Source organism: Muntiacus reevesi, chromosome 12 (genome assembly GCF_963930625.1).
Source record: "Muntiacus reevesi chromosome 12, mMunRee1.1, whole genome shotgun sequence".
Taxonomy (NCBI): Eukaryota; Metazoa; Chordata; class Mammalia; order Artiodactyla; family Cervidae; genus Muntiacus; species Muntiacus reevesi.
The window spans coordinates 75,169,285-75,189,974 of NC_089260.1; the positions used below are offsets into that span (position 1 = coordinate 75,169,285).

The following is a 20,690-nucleotide window of genomic DNA, read 5'->3' on the forward strand; positions in this document are numbered from 1 at the left end:
GCTTGCTCCTTTTCACACAGGGTGAGGGTGAGCTATCAGATCATTAGAGTGTTTAGTTATTTTAAATGAAAAACTCAAGATGGCAACTTAAAAAATGTGCCAATAGTTTTGTTATTTCACAGAACAGGGGCAAGAAAGTCTGAAGACCTCTGCTTTAAGGGACGGTCACTCTGAAGCAGCCCTAACTTAACAAGTGATCACAGTGATGAGAGGGTTGCCTTCCAGTCCCTCAGCTGGTGCCCCCCTCACCACCCCCCAAGTCCACATCCCAAGTTCATACCCCAAACCCCTCTCCCAAAAATAACTGATGGAAAAACACTCCTCTTTCCAAACCAAAATTCACCTCTGCTTTCGGATAAATGTATTTTCCTAAAATGGTGATTAAAATGTTGTTTGTCTAAAACTGTACAGGAAGATCTGTATGTAAAATCTCATCAACCACGACATCTGGACCAGAATCCATTCTCTTCCAATCCCTCTTTATCTAAGGGTCTGCTATGGATTTTGCACTCAAGACCTTCCTTTCTTTCCAATGGGAAGAATTTGGTCACCAACCAATTCAATGAGCTCCAGGATTCAAGGGTGAAACCCCAGGAGAGACCCTCCAGGAAACTCCAAAAACTGCAAACCAGCTGACACAAAATCCCAGGCTGGAAGGTACTTTTTGAAGGCAGTACAATAAAGAGCCTCTCGGGCACTGGTTCAGGAATGCGGCTTCCCTCACTGCCAGCGAAATCCTGCAACAGGTTTGGGAGGATGCAAACAACAACGGCCCAGGTGGAACAAAGCCTCCCTCACCTGGGCTCAGGGCCAGCAGAGTGGGGGAGTGAGGCCAAGGCAGCCTTGCTCAGTAACTTGAAAAGGCTTTGCCAACCCTCTAGCTGTGGGGGGATCCCACTTTGGGAGAGCCAGCACCTCAACCCTGCACCTGGGGGCAAAATGCCTGGCACAGCACACACCCTCGTTTGGGGGCTCCCTGCAGGCCCAGCTATGGGCTCCAGCGACCTGTCTTCGCTTGAGGTTCCGAACTAGCAGATGAGAACTCAGAGCCCTTCCCTCCAACCCTGAGGACTTGTTTCCTTTCCCACCATGTCTTACCCCCAAGATGAGCGTGCTTACCCCCAAGATGAGCGAGCTCAACAGAGGACCCAGACAAACCACCGCCCGCGCTTCTGGGCGTCACATCTGTGTTGAGTGTCCGGGCCGTGTCCCGGGGCTGCTGCCGACCCGGGTGTGAGGGGAACACTGTCGATGCCCTAAAACAGCAGGAATCATGCTGCCGCCCTGCAAGCCTGCGGCTCTTAATCTTCTTAAAATGCCTCCTCTGAAAGTCATTTGCCGAAGAAGCAGCTTCACAAACACTACGAGGCCCCCAGTGAACGTTTCCAGGGTCACCACTACCTAAGTGGCAGTGGGTTGAAAATGACGGCCGTGTAGGCTGGTCTGAATGCAGGCAGGGAAGCTTCCTTTGCGCACACGTTCAAATGTCCACAATCTCCTAGTTAGTTGGAAGTGCCTTACTTCACAAAGGGTTAGCATTTAATACTCTCAAAAAAAAAAGCCACTCGAAGCACATTTTGAAACTTCCACATTAAAAAGATCCTTGTTCATTGATTTTGGTGGGATAAATAAGCTAATCTAAACAAGGGGACCTTGTGCAGGCAGCGGTGGGGGAGGGGCGGTGGGTCTGGCCTCGATGGTGGGTCTGCCCGGGGGTCCTCTCCCACCTCCTTTCTCTACAGCCGCTCTTCCTCTGGGAGGCTTTCCCCCTCTGGTCAGATTCCCACTCCGCAGAGCTAAAATCTCTCAGGTTTCCTGGCTTGGAGATGAAGACAACCCTCCTAATGGGGTTTCACTGAGTGTCTCTTCATCAGCGGAATTATGCTGTGATTTAAAAAAAATAAAATCTGGGAAACCAGAAGAAGCGAGCGAGGAGCAGCACCCTGGCCCGTCCTCAGGGGGGACTCGGCTTCCAGCGTGTTCTGGCTCCACAAATTACAGACAGGGCTCTGCCAGGGGTGTTCCCGGGGAGGGCACTGCAATTTGGGGTTGTCTGCCACCTACTGTGCTCAGCAGTCACCCTCACTCTGTGCCAGGCCGACAGGCTGTTAGTCACGAACCACCCCTGCCGGCTACACAGGGCTGGGCTGCTGGGCCCTGCAGGACGAGCAGGAGAGGCCAAGAGGGTGCAGACTAGGGGCAGGAACCTACGGGCACCGCGGTCAGGAGACGCCAGCAAAGCCCGACCCCAGCGAGGCCGTCCACTCTCCTCCCCACCGTCCCTCTGACAACATGTATCAAACCAATCCAACACCAAGCAGCCTGAATGCCGGCGAAAATGCCTGTGTGTGCTCTCCTCCACTGGGGATGGGGGAGCAAGCGGCCGCTGCCGCAGCCCCTCCTCCCCCGCAGACCTGCAGGGCGGACTCTCCCGGCTCCGAGAGGCCAGGGTCCCAGTGCCAGGCTCCTCCCGCCCCTGCCTGACCTCCAGCAAGCAGAGCTGAGGGCAGGGAAGAGCCCCAGGATGTTAAAAAAAAAAAACTGCCAGGCACCTTGGAGATCGCCCAGTCCAATCTCTGTTCTGCTTTCCCGGTGCAACGCGGGCCGAGGCTGCAGCACGCATCTCAGCCAGGGAAGCAGGCCCACTCTCACAGGCCCGGAGCCCTGGGGCAGCCTTCCGGCGCGGGGGGGGGGGGGGGGGGGGGGGGGGGGGGCGGAACGGGGGCGGGGGACCATCCAGGCCACACGCACCCTCCACTCAGGGTCTCATATGCATTTCAAACATGTCTCAAACTAGCCCCTACTTTCCTTTACAGCTGATGCTCAGGATTTATCAATTAGCCTGAACAATCGGGACTGAAATTCCAGATTTTTAAGACAACTGACTCCTCCCTCCCCACCACCCCAGAAGCCCCAGCATTCTGCAGCCACAAGGATCTTCCCACCTGGGACCTACACAGCTCCAGGCCACAGCCGCTGCCCCTCCTCACCTTCAAGTGGATTCTGCAAAACCTCTTGAGCACTGAATAAACTCTTACTGTTTCTTTGAGTACATAATTCAGATCCACCAGAAAACTGAGGAAAGTACTCATTTTTAAATGGCTAGGGTCACTCTTTCGGATGCCCTGTCATTTAATACACCACATCAGGGTAATACACCAATCCTCCAGCTTTTTATCGTCTTCCTTTTTCTCCTACTACAGGCGCAAAATAGAAGAGCTGAAAGACTCCCCCTTACCCTACCTGTCCATTGCTGATGGGAGAAGTGGGGACCACTGAAGTGCAGAGCACATTCACAGAATGCTGGGAAGACTGACTTGGCTTTTCCCGGAAGAAGCAGGCTTCAATTCTGACAATCATTTGACCCCACAACGATGGCTTCAATCACTCATCTCCTAAACCCTCCTCCCTTCCCAGGCCTCAGGCTAGGAGATGCCCCCAAAACCAGGAGCGACCAGGCTCCTTTTGGCTGGAGTCAGCTGAGGTAACCGATGGGGTTGGATGGCTCAATGGCCCCACTCCCCAAAGGAAAAAAAAATCTCACACTCCCTAGAAGATCAAGTGTGTATCCCCACCCCCCAGAATCACTATGAATGATTAACCAGAAGGCTGTGCTTTCTTCAAACCACCACCCCTCCCTTTTTGACATACCTCCTCTGAAAAAGCCCTCTGGAAGGTGTTCCCCCGCAGCCCAGTCAAGAGCAACACACCCTGGGGAGGAACGGGTTAAGTTCAAGAGCTCTGGGAGGCCAGCCGGCAAGGGAAAGGGAGAGCGGTACAGAGATGCAGACAAACGTGCGGGGACTTCTGCAAGGCAGGCGCTGCTGGACCCGGGTGCACCGAGGCACTGGCCCCTCTTCCCCAGGCACAGCTTGGTTGCGGAACTGGAGGTGTCTTCAAAGGGGCAGACCAGAGGACGGTGCAGGTAAAACAGACAAAACACAGGGGCAGCCCCGAGTGTGGCCGCCCTGTGAGGCCGCTGAGGGCAGGCGTGTGCGGGGACAGGAGGGTTTCAGGCAGAGGGGACAGAGGCTGAATTCTCAGAAGTTGGCGGCGTCAGGCCGAGGGCGCGGGGCAGGGTCGGGACCGAGAGGGACGAGGCGCCAGGCTGCCTGCGGGTAGAGTAACCCGAGAAGACGGGGGTGGGGGATGCCGAGGACTGCGGCCGGGGCAGGGTCCAGGGGAAGGCGCAACCCGCGGGGAGGGGCCCGAGATGCTCCAGGAGGCTGGGGGCGGGGGACGGAGACGAGGCCGGGCAGGTGCACCCCGGGCGGAGAAGGGAAGGGGCCCAAGCCCGGAGCGTCCGTGCGGGCGGGAGCAGGCTCTCGGCGGTGGCGTGGGGGGCCTCCTTCCCGGGGAAGGGATGCCGGAGCGGGGGCCGCGCGGGGGCCTAGTAGGGGTGGGCAGCGGCAGGTGCCGCGCGCCCAGGTGCGGCGGGGTCAGGGCAGCGGGCCGACCGCTCACCTGTCTCCTCCGGCCGGGGCCGCGGGGCGGCGGCGCGGCGGGGCGGCCGGGCCGGGCCGGGCGGGGACGGCGGGGGCGCGGCGCTTCGGGGGCGGCGGCGGCGGCAGGGCCCGGCGGCGGCTGCTCCTCAGCTGGCCGGCCGGGCGGTCAGTCAGCGAGAGACGCCGGCGCGAACGGAGCGCTTGCGAGGATGCGGCCAGCGCGCGGGGACAACGCCGCTTTATCAGGTCGGAAACAGCCGCCGCGCGCCGCTTCCGCTGACGCAGCGCCGGCCCGAGCTCATGACTATGCAGCAGCCGCCGCGGGGGGCGGGGCGGGGCCCGAACCACGCGCACCTATTGGTCTTCGCGTGCCCCACCCACCGTCCCGTCCCGCCCCGGACCTAGGCCCCGCCCCGGACAGGCCCCGCCCCCGGACCGGCCCCGCCCCGGCCGCATCCCGCCTCTGGCCTCCGGCGAGGGTCTACAGTTCGCCCCCAGCCCAGCTTCTCCAGACTTGAGCGCAGACCCTAACCGGAAGCCGTGACCCCAGACTCTGGCCGCGGAGGTGCCCCTCGGTAGCCGCGGGAGAGAGAACCTGCCACCCTCTCCCCTCCCGGGTTCATCCTGGTCCTGCCTCTCCGCTAACGCCTCCTGGAAGAGGGTCCTAAGAGCCTCGCGGCCCGCCACCAGCCTGGTCCCTCCGCAGACAGCCTCCTCCCATCCCACTCTCCCTCCATCCCCCGGCCTGACGGGTGAGGTGGGCTCCGCCGCCAGGTGCGACAGCAAACCCCTCCCTTCTGTTTCCCCTCCCTAGCCCTGGGCCTTCTCCTTTGCCCCATACCAGCCCCACCTCCCACACTAAGTGTGCCCCCAGCTCCCCACCCCCTGCCCTTTCCAGCCTTTCCAGCCCTGGAGAGCTGGAGGACCCGGACCAGGGGGCCTCCTACTCGCAACCCGACCCACGCCAGGGGCACCAGTCCGCTATCACCCAAGAAGCAGAGTGGCTATAGTCCCTAGGATGGGATTTCTGGGAACCCCTGGGGACAAGGACAGAGGAGGCAGCTTGATAAACAGAGAAACGGATGATATAATGAGCTGAGGTCAGACAGCCCTGCGCCAGTGCCAGGGTTTAAGTGGCGCTGGAGAAATTACTTCACCTCTCAGAGCCTGGGTGTCCTCATCTGTAATGTAGAGATCACAAAATCCTTCTCATGGGGTTGCTGAAAGGACTGAGAAATAAAGTGTACAACACAGCCTACAGAGCAGTAAATATGGAGAAATCTGACAATATTAAGTGTTGGCAGGGAAGTGGAGCAACTGGAACTCTCATAACCCTACTTGATAGGGATACAAATTGGTGCAGCCACCTTGGGAATCTGTTTAGAAATACTGGATTCTATGTCAAACCTGTGACCTCCTTGATGCATACTTTCTGTGATCCTGTTTTTGTGCATAGCAGCACTGTTTGTAATAAACAGAAAGTGGAAATTACCCAAATGCCTATCAATCATAGAATGGATGTATGAATTGCAACATATTCATACAATGCAATAACAATAATCTGTAACCATAGACAACAATATGGGTGACTCTCACACATGATATTTTTTTCTTTTTTTTTATTTTAAGGGAGTGTGTTGCCATTTCCTACTCCAGGGGATCTTCCTAACCCAGGGATCAAACCCGAATCTCCTATATTGGCAGGCAGATTCTTTACCGCTGAGCCACACTTACATATGACTTTGAGAAGAAAAAAAAAAAAAACAGACCCTAAAGCTTATAGAATTCTATGTGGATAAATCAGTAGAAATGTAAAAATGGTGGTAAAAGTCAGGATAGTGGTTAATCTTGTAGGGGGCAGTGCCAGAGCTGGGACACAGAGGGAATATCTGGGGAGCTGATGAGGTTCTGTTTCCTGATCTGGGTGCTGGTTACATGGATGTATTCAGTTTATGGAATTTTCTCCAGCTGCACATTCATCATGTTGAACTCTTCAGTGTGCATGTGATGCTTCAATGAAGAGTTTGTAAGAATATCTGGCGTGTTTGTAGTAAGAACCCAAAGTTGCCCCTGACACATTGAGTGTGCTCATCACTGTCTATCTATCCTTCCCTGTTGGATTTTGGCTCCTATGGTCAGAAGATGGAGGCAGAAGCAACTCCAGCTGCATGTCCTGTGTGTCAGCTGCACGGGCACCTTATTTCACCTGTCAGAGTCTTCATCTGTAAATGAGACTTCTGACAATACCCAACTCACAAGTCATCTTGAGGATTCAATAATGCTATTTATTTATTTAATTTTGGCTACAGTAGGTCTTTGGAGAAGAAAATGGCAACCCACTCCAGTATTCTTGCCTGGAGAATTCTATGGACCAAGGAGCCTGGTGGGCTACAGTCCATGGGGTTGCGAAGAGTCGGACACAACTGAGCGATTAACACAGAATAGGTCATCATCACTGTGCAGGCTTTTCTCAAGCTGTGATGAGTAGGGGCTAATTTCCAGTTGCCTTTCAAGGGCTTCTCATTGTGGTAGTTTCTCTTGCTGCGGAACACGAGCTCCCAAGCTCAGGCCCAGTAGTCGGGGAGCATGGGCTTAGTAGCCCCACGGCATGTGGGATCTTTCCAGACCAGCGATCAAACCCCTGTCTCTTGCATTGACAAAAGAATTCTTAACCACCGGACCACCAGGGAATTCCAAATAATGCTTCTTTAAAAAGACTTGAACTTCCCTGGAGATCTTGTGGTTAAGACTCCACAATTCCACTGCAAGGGGCATAGTTATGCTCACCAGTCAGGGAACTAAGATCCCACATGCCGTGTGCCATGGCCAAAAAAACAGAAACTCGATACAGTAAGAAGAACAGCCTAAAGATTTAATAAGTTTGTTTAATTATTCCCTAAATGCTGGTATTTAATGAATCTTCTTTATTTTCATTCATTCAGCAAGTAATTACTGAGTGCCCACCATGTGCCATGTACCATGCCAGGTGCTAGGACCAGAGCTGGCAGCAAGATGTACTCTCTATCCTTAAGGATCCCATGATGGAATGGAAAACACAGATGACCATCCACCACAGGATGGGTACAAAATTTGTGAGATAGTCCCAGGTGGCGCTAGTGGTAAAGAACCCACCTGCCAATGCAGGAGACCTAAGAGACACAGGTTTGATCCCTGGGCCAGGAAGATTCCCTGGAGGAGGGTATGGCAAGCCTCTCCAGTATTCTTGCCTGGGAAACCCCATGGACAGAGGAGCCTTACGGGCTATGGTCCTTAGGGCCACACACAGTCGGACGCGACTGAGCGCCTAAGCATGGCCTGCGATGGACTGGTAGCGATGATAGCACCTTACCAGTGCTGCAGCCACGGAGCGCAGCACGGGCTCTGACCTAGAGTGGGCTCTCCATGACTGTCTCCACAAGAGTAAATAAATGCACTCGCCTCTGCAATCCGGAACTCCACAGAGAGATTAGACAGCAAAGTTAAGGAAAAGCACGGCCCCCAGTGTGCACGGGCCCAACGCTCTGCATGTGCGAGTATGCCTGCGTACTTGTGTACCTGTGCACACATGTGCGTGAGGGCCAGGGGCAGGGCCACTCTGCCAGCACTCCGTTCTAGCCTAACCAGCCGGGCCTCATCCGGGAGCCACCACCAAGTAAGGTGTTGTGGACTGCGTGTTTGTGTCCCTTCAAAATTCATCTTGAAGCCCTACCCTCAGCGGGATGATATTTGAAGATGGGTCACGGGAAGTGAGACTTCGTTGGTGGTCCAGTGGCTGGGACTCCCCACTCCCAGGGCAGGGGGTTCCATCCCTGGGCAGAGAACTAGAGCCCACATGCTGCAACTAAAGATCCCGTACTCTGCAACAAAGCCCCAGCGCAGCCAAATAAATTTTTTTAGAAATAAGTATTTTATTTTTGGCCGTGTTGGGTCTTTGTTGCTGTGAGTGCTTTCCTCCAGTTGTGGTGAGCAGGGCTACTGTCTAGTTGCGGTTCTCGGGCTTCTCATTGCAGGGGCTTCTCTTGTTGCAGAGCGCAGGCTCTAGGACACACGAACTTCAGTGGTTGCAGTGTGTGGACTCAGGAATTGTGCCTCCCCGGGCTCTAGATGGCAGTTTCAATAGTTGTGGCGCTCAGGCGTAGCTGCTCTGTGGCACATGGAATCTTCCCGGATCGGGAATTGAACCCGTGTCTCCTGCATTGGCAGGTGGATTCTTTACTACTGAGCCATGAGGGAAGCCCCCAGATAAATAAATATTGAAAAGAACTCGTACGGTCACGGGGTAGAGCCCTCCTCGTGGGACTAGTGCCCTTGTGAGAAGACATGGGAGAGCTGGCCCCTGCCCTCGCCGCATGCGTGCAGCAAGGAAGGCGGTGTGAGGGCACAGCCAGGGGGAGGGTCCCCAGAACCCACCACGCTGGCCCCTCGTCTCAGACCCCAGCATCCAGACCTGGGGGAGACAGGTGTCTGCTGCGGAAGCCGGCCAGTGTGTCGTCTTGCAGTAGCTGCCCAAGCTGCCCAAGACGGGCTGGGAGGTGTGTCTACAGCCCATGGCCACAGCATCCAGCTCCCCAGGGTGACCTGGGAATGGGGCCGACGGGGATCCCACCCACCCGATTTCTGCACCCCCCTCTTGAATGAGTGGACCTCAGTCCTGTGAGGACAGAGCAGGACACGTGGGCAGCCCTCTTGGCCTGGACTCCGCTGGCCTGGCTCTAGATCAGGATGTGCGTGGGCACCTACCTGTCACAGGTGTGCCACTGGAGGGTTGCAAAGGCCCTGTGCTCAGAAGAGCCCCAGGCCTGCTTACCTGCTCGGCTGCCACTCTGTGTGTTCTTACACAAGTGATGGAGCCAGCCCTGTGTCCTCATCTGTAAGCACGTTGACCTGCAAGGACACCTGCGGGGAGCCCAGGGCCTGACAGTGTCTCCAGTGCTGCCTGTGCAACCTTGCCTTCTCCCCTGCTCACCCAGCGGCTGTTGGAACAGGGCTATGCCCCTCTCATCCGTGGAAACCCAGGGCCTAAGAACTGGAAAACTTTAACCATGACCATTTGGAAGTTTGCTTGGAACCACCTCCTCCAGGAAGCCTTCCTAGATGTCCTGCCTTGGAGGAATGAGTGTCTCCTTCCCATGAGCTCTGAGGCACTCTGCCCCTTCACCAATCATTCTCAACTGGGCATTGTCTGCATCTCTGGTGGTCTGTGAGCCCTGGCCAAGGGATGGGTACCAGGCAAGGTTCACTGATTCATCCCAGAGCCTGCACACAGTAGGGCTGCAGACATGTTTGGATGGAGAGGGTGACAGAGAAAAGGAATTTTTAAATTAGGGCCCATGCTGAGACTCTGGGGAGGGGGTGTCCACAGACCCCTGAAGCAACATGAGCCAACCTTGACAGGGCACTTGCTGAGGATTGGACCCACCACTCTGTGTTTCCCACAGTCACAGGCCTATACGGGGCAGGAGTGTTCCTCTTGATCTTGGGACCCCACTTGGTTCCGGGCACCCGCAGCAGAGGGCATGGGGCCCATGTGACCCCTTTTCTTTTAGCCATGCCATGAAACTTGCAAGATCTTAGTTTCCCAACCAGGGATTGAACCTGCACCCTTGGCAGTGGAAGCGTGGAGTTCTAACCGTTGGACAGCCAGGGAACTCCCCTCTGTGATGTTTAGCATCCCTGATCCTGGTGCTAGGAGGGGAGCGCAGGTCTGGGAGAGGTAGAGGGCAGGGCGAGGTTTGGGGGCAGGTCAGGGTTTGGGAAGTGGAGAGGTGATAGGGAGACAGGCTCAGAGGGTCGCAGGACCTGGGATTGAATTTTGACCTCATTGTAAATGAGCCTGTGTGTGTGAAATGGAGGGGACCTTACCTAGAGACGGACTTCCCAGGTGGCGTTAATGGTGAAGAATCCATCTGCCAGTGCAGGAGACACAAGAGATAAGAGTTTGATCCCTGGGTCAGGACGATCCCCTGAAGAAGGAAACAGCGACCCCCTGCAGTATTCTTGCCTGGGAAACCCGATGGACAGAGGAGCCTGGCGGCTACAGTCCATGGGATCGCTAAGAGTTGGACCCAAATGAACAGAAACATTTTCATACCTTACCTGGAGAAGGTGACAGTCAGGAGCACACCTGGGAGTCAGCCAGTCAGCCTGAGCTGAAACCCTGGTTGTGCTGCTGACCAGCTATCTGACCTCAGGCAGGTCACCTCAGCCCCCCGGACCTGGGTATCCTTAGCTACCAGGAGGTAAAAGTGGCAGTTCCTGCCTCCCGGGGCTGTTATGAGAAATGAATGAGCCAGCGTCTATTAGTGTGAGTGAGCAGCGTTTCCACCTAAAAAGCACTTTCCAGGGGCTGGGCCAGGAAGGGAGCTGGTGTGCACGGAACTGCGTGGCTTGGCATGGCTCAGATTTTACTGTGATTGAGACAATGAGGCTGCTCATTAATTGAGGGCTTACTGTGCGCCCGGCCCCTTGCCTGCCTCGCCAGCTCTCTTTAGGGAAGGAGGCGAGGAGCTCTCGCCTGAGACAAACGAGCGCCAGTTGGACATACTTACTGGATGCCTCCTCTCACCTTTGTTTTTTTAAGCAACAAACAGTTTTAAAAACAAACTCATTTACAGAGTCCCAGGATCTTAATTAGCATGCTCATTTATCACCACGTATTTCTGAGCACCTGCTCTGAGCCAGGCTGGGTTCTCGGGGTGCTGGCTGGCAGCTGTCCGCCCGACAGCCGCCCTGCCTCCAGAGCGGGGCGCACAGGGGCAGGCGTCCCCCCTCTGCCACTTCCCTGCATGACCCTGGGAGAAACCCCATCTCTGTGAGCCCAGAGGTGAAACGCAGGGGTTGGGAGCCCCAGGGCGTGGGGTGCGGACTTACAGGGATGCGAGTCTGTGGGCCCATGCCCGATAGGTACCAGATCTTCAGAGGGGCAGAGCCCCCCGAATGCCCATGACGTACCCCAGGACCTGAGAAGACAGTGCCTAGCCCAGCCCCAAGGGGGATGAATCCATGTGGGACCTCCAGGTGCTGGAGTTGACTAGAGAGCAGCAGGCTCCCTGAGGTCATAGAGGTGCGTGGGATCATAAGGCTGCCCAGAGTGCCTAGGATCACATGGCCACTGAGGGCCGTATGGCTGCCCCGGGTCACACAGCCACCGAGGTCCTACAGACACCCAGGGCCACACAGCCTCTCGAAGTCATCCAGCTTCCCAGGACTGTCCAGCCAAGTGGGTCATATAGCTCTCCAAGGTCATATAGCTTTTCGAGGTCACAGGGCTTCTCGGGATCATGTGACTACCTGAAATCATACAGCTACATGGAACCAAAGGCTGCCCAGCATCATGCAGCCTCCCACGGCCGTAAGGCTGCTTGGGGTTCCTATGGCCGTCTGGGATCATGTAGCTTCTTGGGGTCACATGGCTACCTGGAGTCATACGATCGCCTGGTCAGACCATTGCCAGGAGTACATGCTATCTGGTCAGTGGGTGGCCCGTGCTCACGTGTCCACTCAGTCATAGAGCTACCCAGGTCATATGGACACCCAACGTCTCAGGTACATCTCATTGGAAGTTTAGGCTCCTTCCAGCCCGTTCTCTTGCCTCTGTGTCCTGGGTGAGCGCACACAGATGCACACACACCATGGCTGGAATGCCAGCCTCTAAATTCCCTTCCCCACTGGGGCCTAGGGAATGACCCGTGCCCTTATTAAGGGATCCCTCCTGTCAGATTCCCTGGGGGGCCTGTAGTGTCCACCGGAGCCCCAGGTATAAGGCAGCCTACGCCCTGGTGGACAGGGACCCAGGAGTGGGGTCCTCACGTGGGGACTCACGTGGGGACAGGTGGGTGCCAGCCCGTCTGGGTTCCAGTCCCAACTTTACCCCTTCCTTGCCAGCTTCACCTGAGCCCTACGCTCAGAAGGGCCCCGCCCTTGGTTTAACACTCTGCCACCACTTGTGAACAAAGGGATTTTATTTTTATTTTACCCAGGGGCCCCAAAATTGTGTAGTCAGTCAGTGCTAGCTATGAACCAGTCTCTGCTTCTCCATCTGTAAATTGGGTGCACGGGTTCAGCGCTAATGCTTAGAGCCCAGAGGTGATGAGCGGTGGTGACCATGCTGGACTGAACACCAGCTGGGGCTCAGCCTGGTCAGGGTCGCCTCACACCCACAGCAGGCTGTGCTCCATGTTAGTGCTCCCTTCTGAAAGAGAGGGAACAGAGGCACAGAGAGGTAAGGTGGCAGCCTGCCGTCACCGGGGGGCAAGTGGCCGGGCTGGGATTTGAACTCCCACTGCCTGGCTCTGAGTCCTTGTCATGGAGCAGAGAGCCCCCAGGCTGCCAGGGTAGGGAGGGGCTGCAGCCCCGCTCAGCGTCTCGAGTCCACTAGTCAGGACGGTGAGGGACAGTCAGGGTCCCTTCAGCCCTGAACCAGATGACCAGGTCGCCTGGAGAGGAGATGGGAACCAGCCGCCCACGGCAGGTGGAGGGCGGGGTGTCTGGCAGGACTTGCCGCAGTGAAGGGTGAAGACAGGTGATGCATGGGACCGCCCCCACCCAGGGCCTCTGGCGCAGGCTGCACCTGCTGGTGTCAACAAGGGCGGGGCCGACCTCTGAGCTGCTTCAGCCAGGTCACGGTCCTCAGGTGGAACTCCCACCCGCACCGCCGCCAGTCAGCAGCCCCCTCTGTCCTCCGGGTCTGCTCTTGTCTCCTGCCTTTGTTCCTTCTATCAGCAGTGCCCGCCTTTCTCCTTGGGTCTGCTTTTCCATGCTTGCCTCCTCCAGGAAGCCCTCTAAGACCACCCCAGTGCAGAGTCATCCTTATCTCCCTCAGCAGGCAGCAAAAACAAAGCTGGGCTGGGAAATTCTTGGTGGTCCAGTGGTTAAGATCTGGTGCTTTCACTGCTGAAAGCCCGGGTTCAGTCCCTGGTCAGGGAGCTAAGACCCCACAAGCTGCGAGGCCAAAAGAAAAAGGAAAAAAAAAGCTGGGCTGTGACTGTGTCCTCTTATAAGGCACTTTGCCAGTCCATGGTCTCATCTGGAGCTCACAGAAATCCTATGGGGTCAGATTTTTTGTCCCCATTTGGCAAATGGAGACCTAAGAGGCAAGGGAAGGGCCTGAGTTCACATGGGGGTGTAGTTGCACCAATGACTGGCTCTAATGCGACCTCCCTGGGTGCCAAGGGCCGGCCCACGTGACTGTCATTCATTCGTGCAATAAATGTGGACTCGCACTTGGTCTGTGCCAGGCGCTGTTGTAGAGGCTGTGGAAGCAGAGACGAGCAACACAGGCCAACACGAAGCCTTCCTCCTGGGATCTGCACCCCAATCAGGAGACGAGCAGTGAAGAGGCAACACACAGTAAGGAGCTGTGGAAGCAGGAGGGAGGAAGTGCTGGGCCGGGAGAGGTCACGTGAGACCCCTTGCAAAGGGCCTGAAGCTGGGGAGGGGACGGTCCTGAGGGTGTCCATCCTGAAAGCAGCCTGGTCTCACGCTGGGGGCTGGGCAGCCCCTCCACCCCCGTCAAGTACAGGGGCGCCTCTCACCGCTCCTCACCGTGGTTCTGCCTGGCCGGCCTGCCTGGCCCTCCCCTTGCCCCGGCCACTGGTCCTGGGACCCTCAGTTCTTCAGGATGGGCGCCCCCTGGTTCGCTCCTCCCTGGCTCCCTGCCTCGGGCTGGCACGAACACATACGTGGCCACTTCATGATAGCATGGCCGATGAGAAAACGTGTGGGCGCTGGGCAGGTCCTGGCCCTGCTCACAGGGGCCCGGTGTCCGGGCAGTGGAGGCCGGGGCCACAGAGGAGCTCATCCCCTCCCAGGGCAGGTGGAAACCAGCACACCCTCTAGAAACTTGCTAAGTGGGGCCCCTTCCCGGTTCTAAGGTTCCTGAGTCCATTCACACATCCTCACGTTCACCAGTTCACACTGGTGAACCAGGTCACTCATTCAGCAAACAGAATAGATTGTCCACGCAATCCTGGGGTCTCACTGAGCCTGTGTGATGCAAACAGACTAAGTCCTCACTCTCAGGGGACTTATACTCTGGTGGGGAGACAGCCCATGGTTATAAGTTCTATGGAGAAAAAGAAAGCTGAGGAAGGTGGCCAGGGAGGGGGCGCTGCTGTCTGCTTGGGTGATCATGAAGGTCCCCAGAGTGGGTGTGGGAGTCAGGAGGGTCTGAGCAGAGGGGGCACACAGAGGCAGGGCAAGGGGACTAAAGGGAGCTCCTGAGTGAGTGCAGGGGAGAGCTGCCCATGGCAGTGAGGGGAGCAGTGCCTGGACACACTTCAGAGCCACAGGACTGACAGGTGGCCCGGCCAAGAGATGCGGAGTGTAGTCGCTGCCTGTGGTGAGAGTCTGTCAATGAGCCTCCTCAAGCCTCAGATTTGTCTCCTGGTCGGTGGGGTGCTCGGACCTCTCTTCCTGCCCAGGCTCTGGTGCGGAGCGACCAGGAGCCCTACTGAGGTCTGCTCAGCGCTGAGCCCTGCTCTGGCCTAGGGGCACAGCGCGTGGTGCTGGTGCTGGGGTGGTGGTTTAGTGGCTGAGTTGTATCCGGCTCTTGCGACCCCATGAACTGTAGCCTGCCACTGTGGTGCTTTGCAAATGATTGTTCCTTGTCATTTATTTTATTTTTGACTGTGCTGTGTGCCTGCAAGTCTCAGTTCCCTGATCTGAACCCAGGTCATCTCCCTGATTGAACCCGGGCCCCTGGCCCAGAATGCTAACCCCCAGACCACCAGGGAACTCCCTGGCTTCTTACTTCTTTAAAGGAGATGGTAGAGGGCAAAGGGGACGAGGGCCTGGAAATGGGACTGGGTCCCGAGTGTGGGGTGGAGGCAGGAATCTGGGGACAAGGGTGGTAGACCGGTTTGGTGGCTGCTCCCGGCAGGGTGGTATTGTCTGACCATTTGGTCAGAGGGCCTGAGGGAAGTTGCCGGGGAAGTCTGGGGTCCAGACCCAAGCTCACAGGCTGCCGAGAGTGCTGAGCCCACTTGCCCAGGCGGCCGTGCCAGGGGGCCCATTCTCCATGGCATCTCCTGAGCTCCCCCAGCTCCAGGGAGCTCTGAGTGTCAGGGCCGAGGTCCTGGGGTCACCCCCACCCCCAGCAGCCTGCTGGGGGGCAGGGAGCAGAGGGGGTGGTGAGTCATGTCACCTGACCCGGTGGGGTCGGGGTCAGGGTTCTTTGGCCCTTCCTGAATCTGCAGATCTGGTGACCACCCCAGGCCCCGCTGTGATCTGAGCTCAGAGCTGGGGGCTGGGGTGGAACTGAGCAGAGACCCCTTTCTCCAGGAGGGGACAGGGCAGAAGCACAGGGAATCTGACTCAGGAAACAGGAACAGGAGTGGTCAGGGGTAAACACGGCAGGGTTCAGTGGGTAAAACTAGAGCCAGGGTAAGAGATCAGGACTGAATGTATAAGCAGGGTTAGGATTCGATGTCTGACCAAAGTTCTCGAAGTGGGAACAAGGATTAGGGCTCAGCGAGTGAGCAGGGTCAGGACTCAGCTCACGGGCAAGGTCAGCGTTCAGCCTGTGAGTGGGATCAAGGCTTCGAGTGTCATGAAGATCAGAGTTCAGTGCGGATCAGGGCTCAGTCAGGTACTAGCTTCAGGATGAGTCTCTGAGCGGGATCAGTGACCACTGTGGGGCTCAGTGTGGGGCTCAGCGTGGGGCTCAGCGTGGGGCTCAGCGTGGGACTCAGCGTGGGGCTCAGCGTGGGACTCGGCGTGGGGCTGGTGCCTTGAGGCTGACGCGGCTGCTGCAACTCTGGGGTGGACTCAGGGTTGCCGGGTCTTCTCTGCACAGTTCAGCTCCATTCAGCTTCTTCTGTCTTTCATTTATTGTGTCCGACCCCCTGAACTGTGGCCCACCAGGCTCCTTTGTCCATGCAATTCTCCAGGCAAGAATACTGGAGTGGGTTGCCATTTCCTTCTCCAGGGGATCTTCCCAACCCAGGAATTGAACCCGGGTCTCCTGCATTGCAGGCCGATTCTTTCCCAATTGAGCTATAAGGGAAGCCCAAGAGGCCTTTATTTGAATCTAAAAAAGAATGGATATCTGTATATGTAAAACTGGTTCACTGAACACTCGAAACTAACACAACATTCGTAGTAAATCAACTATACTTCAATTAAAAAAAAAAAAGGACATGACCATTATAAAAAGAGAGGAAGACGCCTCTGCTGTGTGCCAGGCACGGCTCTACTGCTTCCGACTCCAGGGTCGCTTGCTGCAGTTCCCGCCCTGGTCCAGCCCCTGGTGGCTTAGCCAGCTCTCCATTGAACCAGGTACTGCAGGGCCCAGAGAGGACCAGTGATGTGTTTCTCTCAGGACTCCGAGCTTCCTGGAGAAAACTCTGAAGGCTGCTTCTTTCAAGCACGTGGGCAGGAGGGCATTCCAGGCAGAGGCCACCACTTGAGCAAAGGCTTGGGGGCTGCTCGGCTCAGAGCAAAGGAACCTGGTTGCCGAGGAGAGTGCTTGGCCGGCGTCAGAGCCAGGGGCCCAGCTGTAGATGAAGAGGGCCCGGGGCTCAGAGGGCGAGGTTCAGAGAGTCCTGTTGGGACGGGCAGCCTTGCTGGCTCAGAGGTGGCCCCGGCCGGGTCCCGCCAGGTGACAGAGTCGTTGCTCTGGTGGGTCCTCCCCACCCTGAAGTTCGCCCACAATGGGTGGACCAGAGGCAGCAGACAATGGGAAAGAATGAAGGTGTGTGAGGCCGACCAGGAGGGCTGGTGGGAAGGGGCGGGAAGGGAGAGGGAGGGCGGGTGGGTGGAGGCCAGGGCGGCAGAGTGGCCAGGGCTGCTCACAACCCTGGGAGGGCCACCGTCAGCAAGGGACACGTAACGGAGGCCTGGGATGCCTGTGGGGCTGGGCATCGTCTCTGGGTGCTCGGTCCACTGGCCGGGTCCTTGCAGCCTTGAGGCCTCCCTCACACCCGCCCCGAGTGTGCAGACCCAGGCCTGGGGACTTCCCCCCTCTCTTGTATCATCTGTGTGGGGGTGTGCAGGACTGGGAGGGGACGCTGGCCCAGCCTGCGGCCTGCCCAGACCATGGCTCTGACCCCTAGTCTGGCCCGTTTCATCCCCACTGTCACAGAGCTTTCCCGAGCACAGCAGGGCCAGGTCCTGCCCTGCGTACCCCCTCCCGGTCACCCTGCCCCCACCCCTGTTCCAGGCCACCAGCTTCTCGGGCCCCTTCCCACAGCTTGTGCATCCCCACCCTACCCAAGGGCCGCCGCTGGCGCAAGCAAGGCTCTGGTGGTGACGGCCAGGCTGTCAGAGGGCCAGGGGCGGGTCTGAATTCAGAGGTGACTGGGCAAGGGGGGCTGGCGGGTCCTGCCCAGCACCCACCAGGCACCTCACGCTGGCGGGCCTGTTGCTCTCAAGGACGTAGCATCACTGAGCCTGAAGTAAGCACAGTCGGCCTTTGCTGACCGTTTCCTCTGTGCTAAGCCCGTTCATTGCCTGCTGGGGTGAGCATCACCCCACAACTTGGGGGCCACGTCCTGAGCTCCACCAAAGGACACGGAAGAGAGTTTGAGAGCAGCATGGTGGCCTGGCCCCATGGCAGGTGACGGCAGAGCACTGACCCTCTGTCCATGGCCCCAGGCCTGTCCTCCAGGCCAGGAATAAGGTCACACTCATCCTGCATGGGTGGGGTACGGGGACGGGACCAGGCCCACCTAGTTCCTGCCCAACCTGCTGGGTTGGTTTGGCCCTGCCAGAGCCCCATGCCTGGGGAGCCCTCCGGTGCCACCCTCCCCACTGGCTGCCTCTAAGAGCAGGGACTTTTAGAGCCAGCTGTGCCCACGAGGGGCGTGGGCCCTTGGGATGCCCTCCTTAGCCTCCAGAGGGGACGAGTGAGGTTTGAGGAGCCAGGTAAAACCTCAAGTCCGCCAGCCTGGGGGGTGAGTCCAGGTGAGCCCGGGGGCGGCCCAGGGCCTGCACAGACCTGGAGGCGGCCATGTCGTCAGAACCCTGCCTAGGACGCAGACAGCCCCGTCTGGACCCAGACAAGTCACCTTGTCGGCCGGGGCCTCGGTTTCCGTATCTGCCACTTGAGGCCGTGAACCGCCTCACAGAAGCCCGGGGAGAGGTTGGCGGCTCTGAGTGCAGGCCCAGGGCCTGGCCCCCGAGAGGCTCAGTGCCCCAGTTCTGGGGTTGGAGTCAAAGGGCACAGGCTGCTCTCAGATGCAGATGTCCCAGTGCCCTAGCCTCCTCCGCCCGCCTGAAGCCAGACAGCGGGCATCCCGCCCTGTGCCTCGGGGTGCCCGGGGGTGATGGCATGGGGCACTAGCACAGGTATCTGGGGGCCTTTGGTTCTCTGACACCTCCCGGGGGTGGGGGTGGGGGGACCCCTGGCACCTGACGCGGATCCACGCAGACCCCACGGTGAACATGCTCACACACACGTGCACACTCCAAACGTGGGCACATGTACTTCCACGTGCACGAGCCCGCCTGGAGGCCACACCCGCGGGGAGTGCCCGCCCCGCTCCCTCGGCACGCCAGCTCGCAGACCAGTCCTCTCCCCGCTGCGAGCGGAGCGGCGTCTCTCTGTCTCCCCTCTTCTGCTGCCTGATCCCACCCCCACGGGGCCCCCTGGCCCGACAACCCTTCCGGGTGGCCAGGCAAGATTAACTCATTGTGAATGAAGAACCGGTGGGGGGTGAGACTCACAGAGGAAGGTGATGGGCCCCTGGCTGAGTTCACGGGAGCTCTTGGCTACCGCCTGCGCCTGACTGGGCTCTCTGTACCTCGCTTTCCTCACCTGTGCAATGGTGCAGGGTTGTAGGGTGGGCAAGGGAATGGCCAGAGCTTGCTGCTGCTCATGAAACTATGATCAGGGCTCAGGGATGCCTCCCCGTGTGAGCGCTGCTGAGCCACGTGGTGAGGAGGGGCTAGTCTCTATTAACAGACGAGACAGGGAAAAGCATTCCAACAGAAGGAACAGCATGGGCAAAAGAATTCAGGCCTGGAGGCCTGCTCAAGACCAGACAGGCCCCTGGGAGGCCTGGAGCCAGGGGCGGAGGGGGGTGGGGGGTGGGTGGAATGGGGTGCGGGGGCTGCTATGCACCAGGAGGCTGCCCTGAACGGTGGTCAGTGGTCAGCCGCACTCCCAATCACACATGCCGTTCCTTCTGCCGTGATGCCCGGCACTGCCCACACTCTCCACTCCGTCCACCTGGCTCACCAAGGCTTTCCTTTCCACCACCAAAGTGCAAGAGCAGGAGCAACACCAGGCTTGGGCCAGCTCAGGACACACAGCGAGGGGTCTCCTGAAGAGGCTTTCCTGGGGGTGTGACTCCACAGTTGGGACTCAGGGCAAGGGACAGACAAAGAGGGACAGGGAGTGAGGACCCTCAGGTTGGGCTCATCCAGGCCCAGGGTCCAGGCCTGCTCCTCTCTGAGCCTGATCACCACTCACGAGCTGGTCTGGCAGCCCACCAAGTTTCTCTGAGTATTAGAGAGACCGCCTGAGCTCAGCAGAGTTGAGACCACAGTCCACAGTGGGGTTTCCAGCCGCCTGCTCCCCCAAAGATCCTTGGGGCCCTCAGTGCAGTCTTTCCTGTTCCTCAACCCTCATCGCAGCCCATTCTACAGACGGGCACACGGAGGGCAGGAGAGCAGCGCCCCAGCCCCAGGCTGCTCCCTGGGCAGGGTGGGACCCACGCAGTCTGTGGGAACGACCGCCCTAGACCTGGAGGAGAAACATCGATACCCGCCCCGGGGAGGAGGCTGTTGCAAGGGCCTGGATTTTGAAATTTGACTGTGACAACTGCCCTGGTGAACTCGATTCACCCACAGGCTGGGAGCCACCTTCTCCCGGGCCTCCCTTCCTGCAAGAGGCACTGCTCCCTCCCACGAGGGGTCCCGGCCCCCTTCCTAACCACCTCCTCTGGATTGTAGGGTAGGGGTCTTCCCTTTCGAGGGTATTATGGGTTGAAATATGCCCCCAAATTCATGTGTCCAGATCCTAATCCCTAGGACCTCAGAGTGGAACCTAGTTTGGGGATAGAGCCTTTACAGAGGCTGTCACGTTAAAATCAGGTAGGGCAACCCTAATCCAACCTCATCAGCATCCTTTTAAGCAGGGGAAATTCACCCACAGCTTTGCACCGTCTCTGGAGAAGGAAATGGCAACCCACTCCAGTATTCTTGCCTGGAAAACCCATGGACAGAGGAGCCTGGCAGGCTACAGTCCATGGAGTCGCAGAGTCGGACGTGACTGAGCAACTTCACTTTATGCACCGTCTACAA

At 57.8% G+C, this 20,690-nt stretch overlaps 1 protein-coding gene across 3 annotated transcripts in view; it reads right to left on the minus strand.

Moving 5' to 3' along the window:
- SLC45A4 (solute carrier family 45 member 4) overlaps positions 1-4,675 on the minus strand; it is a 64,839-nt gene extending 60,164 nt beyond the window's left edge. For 2 of the 3 annotated variants that reach the window (XM_065903196.1, XM_065903199.1), the window contains exons 1-2: positions 4,465-4,675; positions 3,652-3,711 (exon numbers count right to left, since the gene is read on the minus strand). The gene's annotated coding sequence lies outside the window, so the exon portion shown is untranslated. The remainder of the gene's footprint in view (positions 1-3,651; positions 3,712-4,464) is intronic. The other variant, XM_065903197.1, reaches the window with a different exon arrangement.
- Between the last annotated feature and the right edge of the window lie 16,015 nt (positions 4,676-20,690).